The sequence below is a fragment of the Gossypium raimondii genome, chromosome 6 (genome assembly GCF_025698545.1).
Source record: "Gossypium raimondii isolate GPD5lz chromosome 6, ASM2569854v1, whole genome shotgun sequence".
NCBI classification, from domain to species: domain Eukaryota; kingdom Viridiplantae; phylum Streptophyta; class Magnoliopsida; order Malvales; family Malvaceae; genus Gossypium; species Gossypium raimondii.
The window spans coordinates 6,655,307-6,668,721 of record NC_068570.1 but is presented as its reverse complement, the minus strand read 5'-3'; the positions used below and the strand labels follow the sequence as shown (position 1 = coordinate 6,668,721).

The following is a 13,415-nucleotide window of genomic DNA, read 5'->3' as shown; positions in this document are numbered from 1 at the left end:
CTCTGCTGCGTACCTAAGCCGGATGGAATTATGGATGTGTTGCCGTCCTTCTCCATCCCGTGCCCTTCGGGTGCGTGGTGGACCTCAATCGTGCCTTGTGTCCCGAGTCGCCCCTTAAATCAGCGTGGCCTCGTCGATTAATGCGGTGCTCGATCGTGCTTCGGATGCGGAAAATATTTTTGAGAGTAGGGTTCGGGGCCTTCATCTCTCGATGCCTATGCATTTGTCTCTTGACACGGACGATGCTCGTGCTCTGTTATGACCTCTTCATAGCTCACGGGGCATGTTGAGGCCATGCGATGTCGACATCGCGGAGAATGCTACCGGTTGATCCCGCCGGTAGTCATATGCTTGTCTCAAAGATTAAGCCATGCATGTGTAAGTATGAACAAATTGATCGTGAAGCTGCGAATGGCTCATTAAATCGATTATAGTTTGTTTGATGGTATTTGCTACTCGGATAACCATAGTAATTCTAGAGCTAATACGTGCAACAAACCCCGACTTCTGGAAGGGATGCATTTATTAGATAAAAGGTCGACGCGGGCTTTGCCCGTTGCTCTGATGATTCATGATAACTCGACGGATCGCACGACGGGTAGAATCTTTTGCAGACGACTTAAATACGCGACGGGGTATTGTAAGTGGCAAAGTGGCCTTGCTGCCACGATCCACTGAGATTCACATAAGTAAATATCAGCGGGGAAAGAAGACCCTGTTGAGCTTGACCTTGACTCTAGTCCGACTGTGTTATCCTAAGGGTATGGGAGGGCTTTGCTTTCGGGACTTATACCTTTTCAATTTGGCTTTATTTGGCAGACAGGTTTGGAGGCTTATGACTCATAAGGATACGCTGTGTTTCAAAGTGTTAAGCGCCAAGTATTTTTCGGAGGGGGATAAACCTCCATTCACCTAGTCGAGCATAGCAAAAGCGGTGGATGAGCTAAAGGACGGCTTCATTTGGCAAGTGGGCGATGGCGAAACCATACATTAGACGGGACCATTGGGGTATGGAAGGCATCATGGGTGAGTCGGTGTGCCAGATCCCTTTCAAGGAGAATGAAAGAAAAGTCAAGGATCTATGGGACAACAGAATTAGGCGGTGGAAAAGAGAGAGGGTTAAGGAGATTTATGGTGACTCTTTGGGGGACTGCATATGCAATTTGACCATTCCTCATAATGGGGTCAAAGACACCAGAACGTGGTTACAAAACCCGCATGGGACCTACACAACCAAGTCGGCATACTCATTGATGATTCTTAAGAAAGTCGGCTTTGGCCCCCATAGATTTTTGTGGCGCGCTATTTGGAAGCTCAAAATGATCCCAAAGATCAAAATCTTTAGCTGGAGAATTGGTCATAATATTTTGCCAACTTTTGACAATATAGCTTGCATTCGTCAGGGATTTAATAATTCTTGCCCGAGGTGTAAAAACAGTGAAGAAACTCTGATTCATGATATGAAAGACTGTCCTAAAGCGTGAAATCCTTGTTCTTTGGGGTTTAAATAACAGTCTACTCGACAGAATTACACAAATTGTATCGACCGGCTTGAGGGCGTTTTTGGGAGCTTGACAAAAAGGCTGGCGATTTTTAACCCCGCTCTGGAGCAGTTGGAGCAGCGAAATAATATGGTGTTTAAAGGGAAGATGGATCTTTGCGGAGATGATATGGCAAGCGTTAAGCAAAGATTTCAAATTTTCAATCTTCTTGAGCTGCGGTCATGTCAACTAATTTGGTGAAGAAGAATTGGAAAAACCCCTTGATGGTAGTATTAAAATTAACGTGGATGCTCTTGTTTTAAATGGTTGCAGAGGAGTGGGAGCGATCGCGAGATCACGATGGCTTTGTGATAGGGGCTGTTATACTTTCAAGGAAAAGGCTATGGATGTTATCTGGCGCGAGTTGGAGGCGTTTAAAGAAGGGTTAAAGTCGGGTGAACGGTTAAAGGTGGGCGATTAATTGTGGAGTCGGATAGTGCCATCTTTGGTCAACACGGTCAAAAAAAAAGGATGCATATTACCATTTTGGGCGGTCGTTAGAAGAGAATGTGACGCTTTCAACAAGTTTGAATCGGTCCAAGTAATTTGTTGTATTATGTGCATGTAGATTAATGTATTACTGTAATATTGTAGCTCAAATTGTCAATCTGTCTATACTATTGTACTAATAATATATATTAATGTAATATTGAAGAGTTAATTGATTAAAAAAATAAATGCAACAAGTACAAAAAAGATTCAAATTTATTGGCAAGAAGATTCGAACCAAGGACCTAAGGGAAAAGAGCAAGCATCTAAACCAACTAAACTAAACTAATTAATTGACATATTATAAAAATACTATTATTATCTTAATTATATTACTTATGTTCTAACGATTTATCGGACCTATTCCATACACGTGTCAAATCAAAAAAAATAATACAATAATTCTGTAAAAAAAATCGGTGTTTACTTCAAATAAATAAGGAAAATAATGATTTGAATGTTTTAAAATTCAATTTTAAACCGAAAAAATTAAAATTTAGAGGCAAAAAAGGATCTTTTTCGACGAAAACTTCGGCAAACCGCCTTCAGCCGTTTGCCAGCACGTAGATCTCGAAAAGTTATTCGAAATAAAAAAAAAATCGTCTCAATCGGACAACCGAGCTAAAAGTTATGACATTTCAAAGTTTTCCAAGTTAAAAAACATAAATTGATGATGAATTAATTATTCAAAACTCACCGTTTCAATTGATTTCACCACGCACCGTTTCAATTGATTTCACCACGCACCTTTCAAATCCCGCCTCTAATCCTCCCAAAATTTGACATCCCTCCAACTCTACACAACGATTCAAATCAAAATGTTTTCCTTTTTCTTTTATTTTTCATTCCTTTAAACTGTTTCTGTATGAAATTCTCTTAAGATTCATAAGTGTTTCATTCTCTACGATAGTTATAGGATCCGTCTGCCCAATTTGCACTGCAATTAGTCCTTTGGTCAGTACCTGTTATATTCGGAGGAGCCGCATGGTGATTGTGGCGGCCGATGAACGGTGGTTCGTTGAATTCCTGGTTTACCTACTTTTTCCGTGGTGCTGTGCTCTTTTCTCTCCATCACGTTTGCTGTAGGTTATGGTGTTTTACTGATGTTTCATGGCCCATGACGAAAAGGGTATGTCTTTCGTTTTCATATCCATTCTATGAGTGTTGTATACTTTACTGCCATTGTTATATTCACTGAGGTTTCAATGTCTGCAACTGCTTAGTACCAACACTGAAAGTTTCTTCTCGTTCTCATGTGTTATTAGTGTCGTTATGGCTAATTTTACTAATGTCTGTCAACTGTTAGATTACTGCCTACAACACGTGATAACGTTACCCCTGACAAACAATGTTCTAGATGCCATGTCTGACATTTTGTGCAGCTGCGCGTTTGCTTTACACGGATTGAATGAATGCTATCTGCACTGCCATTAAATACATGCATGTGTAAGTCTTTCACATCGTAATTGTCCTCATCGTGACAAAGGCTGGATTTAGTATCAATTTATGTTACTTAATTAGGATGTCCTGTTGTCAGATAGGTGTTGGCTATTCACAAACTTGTCAAAGTGAATAAGAAGCTTTTCAATACAAGTCAAAGGAAATATATCCTCTCAATCTTGTCCGTGCTCCATAGGTTTAGCTCCATAAATAGAGCCTAATAGTCAGGTTGATGAAAAGTGTGATTTAACCATCAGTAAGCTACCTATATATGTTTACAAAATATATTTAACCAAATATGTGCGGATTCTTCGATACTAGGATCTGCATCTGTATTAGGTGCTAAAGAATCAGGAAAATGTGTGGAAAGATGTGTTATATGCCCAATACACTATATCTAACTCAAAAACAGCAGCCTATGAATGAATTTGTTAACAGCATGTTTTGCGTATATTTAATTCCTCATTTTCTTATGATTTGACAATGTACTTCTCTATGCTATACATACTCACGAATTTGTACTCAAGTCGATAATCCTTCCTAATATTTGGTTATTCTACTTGCATCTCCTGGAATCTTTAATTTTTGCACATCAAAATGTTAAAGTTACTTGGGCAAAGTTCACTTCTTTACTATTAAACACTTATGTTGAATTCTTCTTAGGTCGCCATTTAAAATTAAGTTTCACACTCATGTAACTGCACATAATTTGTAATTCAACCTAATTTGACATTTGTCATTTCTATATTTCGCCAACCTAAGTTCCCATACTTTGGACCTAATTAACTTTGGATAAAAATTAAATATAAAATATATAAAATATTCATAATTTGGACCGTCCTTGGCTGGAAAAATATTAAGCCTTGATCTTGGTTCACTCAATGCAAAAATTTATCCAACAGTCCAAGATCCATTTAATCTACATTAATATAAATAATTATTAATTTATAGACATAATATTTAAAAATAAAAAGTTGGTAAGCATTATCAAATATCAAATAATAATAATTGAATATCTTTTGTGATGGAAATAAAACCTATCAAATGTTTTATTAATGTATGAATTTATAGTGCTATGTTTTAATTTCAATTGGTATTTAATAATAATAAGTCTAATTAAGTGATAATAACCATAACATTAATAATGAAAAATATTAACAAAACAAAACAAAATAATTAAATTTATTTTACATTTTAATTTAATAGTTTGTTATTGAAAACAATGCCAAACCTATCTATTGGTTTTATATTCAAGGTTGATAATAGAAATGATATTAATAAAAGTACCAAGTGAGGAGTGAATTACGATTTCCAAAACTTCTACAAACCTTTTTAAATTGAAAGGAGAATGAAGAAAACTTGAACACTTCGACTTATAGTGGTTTGGCCCAAATTATTTGCTTCTATTACCTTAGTATACCTCAACTAAAGATTTTCCATATTCATTATTTTTTTCAAAGGCTTGAATAGAACATTCCTTAACTTTTATGGCTCAATTAGTAATCTCTTAATCCCCTAAAGATTTTCTATCCTAAAACCTTAAATACAATCTTTAATATAAAGATAAAATTGAGCAAACCAATAATCAACCTCTGATTCGTGTGTGTTTGCAAGTTGAAGCTCTAAATTCAATAAAATGAAAATGATAAAAGATTTAACAACAAACTCTTAAAGAATATATACAAGAGAAAATAGTTGAATAAAATTTGAAGGTTTGAAGCCGGTGGAATAAAAAACAGTCGTTAAGTTAGGTATCGAAAATTTAGAGTAATGTATATAGTTGACACCATTTTTTGTTAAACGGGATCGACTTGGATTTTAAACTTGAAAACGAATATGGGAGTCGCCACCAATCCTTTTTGATAAGGTGTGATCGGGCCACCTTGAAAAGTGGTTGTTTTTAATAAACAATTTAATTTCATTAAAACAACGATTTTGGTCCACGAAAATAAAAAAACGGGTTTGGGAGTCGATTACGTACGAGGAAGGATTAGCAACCTCGTAACGCCCAAAATTGGTACCTAGTTGATTAATTAATGTTTTAGTGTCGAAGATTGAAAACTTTAAAGAGAGTAGGGTTACGATCCTTTATTGAAATGTTGAAAATTTTCGGGAAAATGGCATATTTCACGTTAAACGAGAAAGAGAATTATATCCAGTAAGTTAGGACACAAAGTCTTGAATTCCCGATGCACGAATGAATGCCAAAAATTTACTTATTTAAAAGATATTTAGCTATCCCGGATTTAAAAAAAGGATCATGCCGAGTAAGTTAGGACACGATCTCTTCTTAATTCCCGAGATCGTTTAAAACTTGAGTTTGAAAAGATTCGTGTATTTAGATTTATTATGAAAATCGAAACCCCGTAACTTAGGGTACGACCTTCTCGAATCTAAACACGAGATTTTTCTTATTCAAAAATCATAAATTATGCCTTGAAGAAAATCAATCTAATACGAAATAGTAGAAATAAAATACGATGTTAATATGCGTAACAAAACAATAATAAATATGATGATGTAAGCATAAGTAATACAAGCAACAACAACAAAAATAAGATAAATAAAAGGACACATCAATTATACATTAGTAAATAAACAAATAGGACTAAAACGTTTTCAAAATAATAACAAACACATAAATAAATAAATATCAAATAAAACAATAATAACAATAACGAAAATAAATAAAATAAAAATATCTATGTATGTTTATATATACATAACAAAGTTTGAAATAAAAAATATAAATAAGTAAATAATAATATTAATATATATTTAAAATTTAAATAAGTAAATAGAAATAGAAATATAATAATAATACTAATGATAATAATAATCATAATAACATCAAATTTATTAATATTACTAATAAAATAACCAAAATAACAAAAAAAGGCTAAATTGAATTTTAAAACGAAATTCGGGGTCAAATCTAAAAATAAATAAAAAAAGGGGACTACTTTGAAAGCGCAAATAACAAGGAGGGACTAAAAGAGTAATTTTCCCTTCTCCAAAACGCACAGCTTCAAGGGATCATATTGTAAAGAAAAATAAAATACTGGGCGAATTAAAAAAACAAAAGGCACTTGATTGTAAAATTATTTAAAAACGGAAAGGCTGAAAGCGCAATTAGCCCTTCCGCTTAAAAACACGCGGATCTTGGCCCGCAGCGGGTCGGGTCGGGTCGGATGGCACAAAACAACGTCATTTTGGTCGTTAGGGGGTTGGGCCAAAACAGCGCAGTTTCATGCACCTATATAAACCAAAAAAGTTTCTCTCTCCCTGCTCTCGCAAATAAATGAGCGGCCTCCTCAGCAGGGCATTCCTTGGTGGCTAGAATGAATGTCGCATACTTCGAAAACCCGTCCACCACAACAAGAATACTCGCAGACCCGTCAGACTTAGACAAACCAATAATAAAATCCATGGATAAACTCTCCCATGGTCTTTCTGGAATGGGCAAGGGTTGAAGCAAACTGGTACACCGTATGGGGATTTAGATGGTCTGATGAATTCCGCATCCAAACGCTCTTTCAATTGTTCTCGCAACTCTTATAACTCTGGTGGAGACATACGATAGCCAGCCGAGCAAGAAGGCATTGTAGCACTTCAGTGATAAAAATTTAATAAACTTTGAGTAATGGCAACCTAAGCGGGATCATTCTTGACAATAAATATATATATAAAATAAAATTATGCATTCATTTAAATGTCATTCATACACATCTAGTTAGCAGTGGAGTGGGTTGAAAATAGCATATCTTGTCTACCTGTATTAGCAGCGAAGTAGATTGAAGACCTCAGTCTTATCTCCCTAAAGTTGCAGTGGAACAGACCAAAGATAGCAAATTTTGTTCTTTTGAGAAGCTACCAGGTACAAGTCCTATCTCCCCGATGTCGCAGTGGAGTGGGTTGAAGCACCAGTTTCTATACCCCTAAAGATGTAGTGGATTAGAACGAGACTACATGAAGAAGGGCAGTGGAGTGGGTTGAAGCACCAGTTTCTATACCCCTAAAGATGTAGTGGATTAGAACGAGACTACATGAAGAAGGGCAGTGGAGTGGGTTGAAGCACCAGTTTCTATCTCCTCGATGTCGCAGTGGAGTGGGTTGAAGCACCGAAGAAATCGACGCTTGGTAAGACCGGGCACAATTGGGCTTTTTTGCTCCGTTCTCGTTACACAAAAATGAGCAAAGAGGGGCAGCAGTAAGGCCCAATTATTACTCGGGCCCATATAAATAAATAAATAAAACTAATATAAAAAAATAATTAAAAGTCCCTTTACATAAATAAGTCCATTAAACAGTTAACCAAAACCCCTTGCCCAAACCTAACCTAAGCCTAATGAGCTCGATCTCCAAACTCGGTTACAAACCCAAATACAACCCTTAGCCCAACTACCATACGACCTAACACCAAAATAAAACTAGAAACCCTAGCCGCATACTGCTCCAGCGCCATAGCAACCAGGACCGAGCCACTCCCCACGTGTGTAACGCCTTCAACTGGCCTCTGTACACGCCAATTCCACCACCTCGTACGTCGTACCTACAAATAGGATGAAAACAGCACAATAGAGAAAGAAACCATTGTATTTTTTATTTTATTTACATTTTTGAATATTTGGCTATAAAGAAACAGAAAGCCATTGTAATTTTTTTTACATACAGAGAATGAATACAAAAGAAAAAAACATTCAGAGAAATAAAAAAGAAAAAGAAAAAAGTTCGAAAGGTAATTTTTAATCTTTCTTCGCTTTTCTTTGTTTTTTATGCTCCTTTGTTCATTGAATAGTATTGAAATAAAAGAGAAAGAAGGGAGAAAGTGAGGGGTTTACCTGATCTTCGTTCGCTCCGTCACAATCGGAGTCGGGCGAGGATTGAAGGTCCCCTAAGCAGTCGGTTTACAGATGCGGTGCAAAGGGTCTACTCATTTTAGGGTTTTGTTTTTCTTTTTTTTTAAGTGCTGAAGAGTCTGCTTAGATTAGGGATTGTTTTAGTTTTTATATCTAGCTAGAAATGGCGTCGTTTGAGGCCGAGTTTGGTGGTCTCAAAATGGAGTCGTATGAAGCTGGTATTCACGCGGTGACCCGACCCGATGGTAGGCTCCGCGCGCTTTATCTTAATGGGGTATTTGTGCATTTGGCCCCTCCACATTTTTAATTATTTTAATTCATTTTTTATTTTATTCAATTAATACTTTAAATTTCATTTGGTTTCTAACTTGGTCCTGTTGAGACGGTGCGTTTCAGAAGACAAGGTTTATTTTTCCATCCGGTCCTTCCCTCTCGAACGCGCATTCAATTTGGTCCTGATTCGTTTTTACTTTAGAATTTATTACAATCTTTCCCTCAAATTCTGTTCTGTTTTCAATATAGTCCGATATTTAATTTAATTTATTTTTATTTTCTGTTTTATTACTCTTTAGGGTTTTAATGTTTAAGCTTAATATTATTTTAAATTCATCATTAATATTTTAAATTTATCACATATTACTATTTACATTTATCGTTTATTACTTTATATATTTTCTATGTAAATTCAATATAATTTATATTTTTATGGCTTTGTTTTATAATATAGTCTTTTAAATTTCACTTTTATATATTTTTATATTTTAAAGATTTATAGAATAATGCTCTTAGACATCAATCACATTACATTGTTTAAAAGATTACATTTTATTAAACAATTGAAATAGTTTTATTTATAAGATTCCAAAATACCTGGTATCCAAAGATTCTCAAGGAAATTATGCCCTAACTTACTGGGCTTCAATTTTCTTCGTTGAATTTAGGTGGCCGAGTATCTTTTTTTCAATAAAATCATACAAATTTCAAATAAAGCTTATTCTCGAGAACTCAAATTGTTGAATCCTAACTCACTGGATATGATATTTTGCTACATCGAATTAAGGATTTTAAAAATAAAGGCAATATTTGGTATTTAGGAATTTTGAGAAATTGAACCCTAACTTACTGGGTTTTGATTTTTCATTCGACCCAAATAACTGAATATCCTTTTGAATTTTAAATGCATGAGTTTTAAAAATCAAAAGACAAACTTAATTTTGAAGATTAAAAATGTTGCGCCCTAACTCACTGGGTGTGACCTTTTATTTCTTTGAAATAAGAGTGTTTTATTATTTTAATTCATTCAAGTTAAAAAGATTGTATTTTAAAATCTTTTCAAAATTTCGACACTAAGACATTAAGCAATCAACTAGGTACCAATTTTGGGCGTTATGAAGGTGCTAACCCGTCCTCGTGCGTAACTGACTCCTGAACCTATTTTTTCAAATTTCGCAGACCAAAATCATTTTCAAGGTGAGCCGATCACACTTCAATAAAGGATCGGTGGCGACTCCAATTTTTGTTTTTAAAGTCGATAACTAATTTTTATTTTCAAAAGGTGGTTTCGACAAATTTGATGTGAAAATAATAATTTTATTATTATTTTAATGTCTATAGCATGTAAGTATTATCGTATAAAAAATTTCGTTAAGAAATTTTATCGTTTGCATGCTTAATTTAGTAAAAAGGACTAAATTGAAAAAGGTGAAAACTTGAGTTCTATAAGCTAAAGAGATTTTATAGCTATAGAACTAAGTTGTAAGAGTCCTTATATGGTATTAAACCATTGTTATTATGAGTGGACTTTTATGGACATTATAAATGTGTTTTAAAGGATAATTACAAGGTTATTTAAATAATTTAATAATTAAAGTATAGTAAAATAAACAAAACAAAGGCCATCATCTTTGTTGTCATCCGTGACCGAAATTCACCTAAGAAAAACACCATTTTTATCACCTCAAGCTTTTGGCCATCTCTCTCCCTTGTATGTAAGTGTATTTTTTGTCTCGTTTTTAATGATTTCTATGTTTTTGAAGTCGTTGTAGCTTCATTTAGCTAGCCTAGGGACTAATTTGCAAAATTGTTAAAAGTTTAGGGTTTTTCCATGAGTGTGTTCATGTGATTTTTGGTGTTTGATGGTTGAAAATGAATCCTTGTTGATTTTTAAACAACTTTTGTAAAGTGATTTTTGTTAAAATTGTCAAATAAGGATTTATTTATAAAAATGAGTAAAATATGTGATGAAATTGAGAAATAATGAAATATATGAGCTTTTATGAGCATATATGAAATTCAGCTAGCTTGGGTTATAGATGAATTTGCATGAATTTCGCTTTACGAGCTTAAGAACTAAATTATAAAGAGATCAAAATAATAGGGGAAAATGTAATTTTGTAAAAAATATGAATTTTGGATTGAATTGTATAGAATAGATATTAAATAGATTGAATTTATTCGTTTAGATCAAGATAGACCTTGTACGGCTTTAGATCGGGGTAAAGATAAAGCTTCTGATTAATCGACTTCGTTTCTACGTTTTTATTATCGAGGTAAGTTCGTGTAAGTGCATAATGTTATATGCTTTCTATCGAACTATGTATATATATTGTGGATTGTTGTGTAAATAATTGTTGCATATCAAACAATAATACATCAACTACCGAGCCCCGTTTGAACCTTAGGAATCCGTAGGATACTAATGACATATCGTTAAGGTTTACATGTTTCAGGTGTTGGTCTTGAATGTCCTACCAGTTGCTGAGTTTTGACATTTGTTGTGGATACTCGATAGCTTGTGGAGCAACACCATGTAGCTACGTTCTGACCCATAGCTCGTGTGAGCAGACCCATTTCACAGCTCATGTGAGCATATATGTAAAGGAATGAACAGACTATGGTTATATGTTTAGCACACTTTGTGTGAGCTATCCCGCGTATCCAACGGTATTCAATTCGATTCGATGGGCATGAATTCACAAAGATATGGTAAGAGTTCTATATGAACCAAAACATGAATGTATGAAAGACTTTGAAATGGTGAGCTACATCGAAAATATGCTATGTTGAGATGGATGACAAATCCAAATGATTCATGTTTAAGTTTAATGGCCATCCATGTTTAATTACCTATGAATTGTGTTCAAATATGCTAACATGTTTGTGTTGATGGTTAGGCTTTGGCCAAGCTATTGGTTGGATTATGCCATGCTAAATTTTAATGTTATGTAATGAAATGGTAAGTTAATTTTTATGGCATACGAACTTACTAAGCATTATATGCTTACTTTGTGTTCTTTTTCTATGATTTATAGTTAATCGAAAGCTCGTTTGAGTTGGAAGCTTATCAGAGACCTATCACACTATCCATCAACTATATCAGTATATTTTTTATGTTTTTGGATCATGGTTATAATGACATGTATAGGTGTTTTGTGCTTGATGAAATGGCCATTATGTTTGGCTTGTAAATATGGTATTTTGGGGCTTAAATGGTTGATGTTGAAACGGGCAAGTAGATGCATGTTTTTACTGATCAATTTGGTATATTTTGGTGAGGTTTGACATGTGGTCAATTATGCTTTATCGTTGAATTATGGTTGTGTATAGTTGATTTATACCAAAACGTGTATGTGTTTCGTTGTTGAGATTGAGGTGCCTTTTGGACACATTGGTTGCATGAACAAATACCATTATGATCTAGCTTGATTATGCATGTTTCAGGTACATTTTGAATGCTTGAGTATAGGTGCAAATGACTTGTATGTGTGAGCTTGTTTTAGGTGAGAGAATTGGCTTGAAAATGGCCTATTTCTTGTCCACATAGGCATGGGACATGACAACGTGTCCCCTGTAGGTTTCAAAGGGTTGCAAGTCAAGCAGTTACACGACCTAGCACGCAGACGTGTGAGGTCATTTCGAGAGTTACACGGCCTGGCACATGAGCATGTGGCTTGGCCGTGTGACCTAAGTTAGAGAGTTACATGGGCACGAACACGGGCTGGGACACGACCATGTGCCCCTACTTCGAATGTCCACACGGCTGTGTGACCCCTACAGTGTGAAAAATTCTATCTCTTTCCATGAAATTCCATATGTTTTTTATTTAATCCCAAATATTTTCTAATGTGATTTACTTTGTAATTTAGCGATTAAGAATAAGTGTAATTTGTTTTTCACTATGGATTATCCTGTGGAAATCCATAATATTGTCATTAATGATGCAATAAAATGAGGTTGACCTTTGGGTCATTTCTTTTTATAAAAAAAAATGTATTATGATGTGTTTTATATAATGGTTGTACTTGAATGTTTTAAGTTAAAAGTTTTTGGTAATGCTCCGTAACCCTATTCTGAAGACGGATACGGGTTACGGGTGTTCCAGACGTTCATTTACCAGATTTCTAATCATGAAATGCAGCTATTGCAAGTAAGATACAGATAGATTTAAACATAGCAACAAGAGAAAACCTTTAGTGACTAATCGCCCTTTGTATGTTTGTACAATACCATCAATGTCAATTTTCTTTTTGAAAACCCACTTGCACCCTATGGGTTTAACCCCTTTAGGTGGGTCAACCAAGATTCATACTTGGTTTTCTGACATGGAATCCATCTCAAACCTCATGGCCTCAAGCCATTTCTCAAAATCTAGGCTCGCCACTGCTTCTTAATAAGTCTTAGGCTCATCTTGATCCATAAGTAGAATATCATCATGTGTTGTAATAAGAAATCCATATCTCTCAAGTACATGGCGTTCTCTTTAAGATCTTTGTGGTAGTTGTGTTTCCAAAATAGTCGATTGTTTCACAACAACTTATGGAACCTGTTTTTGTTCAATCTCTGGTTTAGTGATCTACTGTTGTTCTCGAATTTCTCTGAGTTCTATTCTTCTACCACTTCCTTTTATAAAGACAAACTCTCTTTCAAGGAAAACTCTTGTCAGAGCAACACACATTTTATTCTCAGTAGGATTGAAGAAATAATATCCCTTAGTTTCCTTAGGATATCCCACAAAGATGCACTTTTTAGATTTGGGTTCGAGCTTAGTAGACATCTAACTTGTAACATAAGCTTCACAACCCTAAAT

The 13,415-nt window shown here is 34.8% G+C and overlaps 1 long non-coding RNA gene across 1 annotated transcript; it reads left to right on the top strand.

Moving 5' to 3' along the window:
* The first annotated feature begins 2,834 nt into the window (after positions 1–2,834).
* On the top strand, positions 2,835–3,944 carry LOC128041937 (uncharacterized). The gene is made up of 2 exons (XR_008197090.1): positions 2,835–3,159; positions 3,337–3,944. It is a non-coding gene; the product is annotated as an uncharacterized LOC128041937 (long non-coding RNA).
* Positions 3,945–13,415: the final 9,471 nt, after the last annotated feature.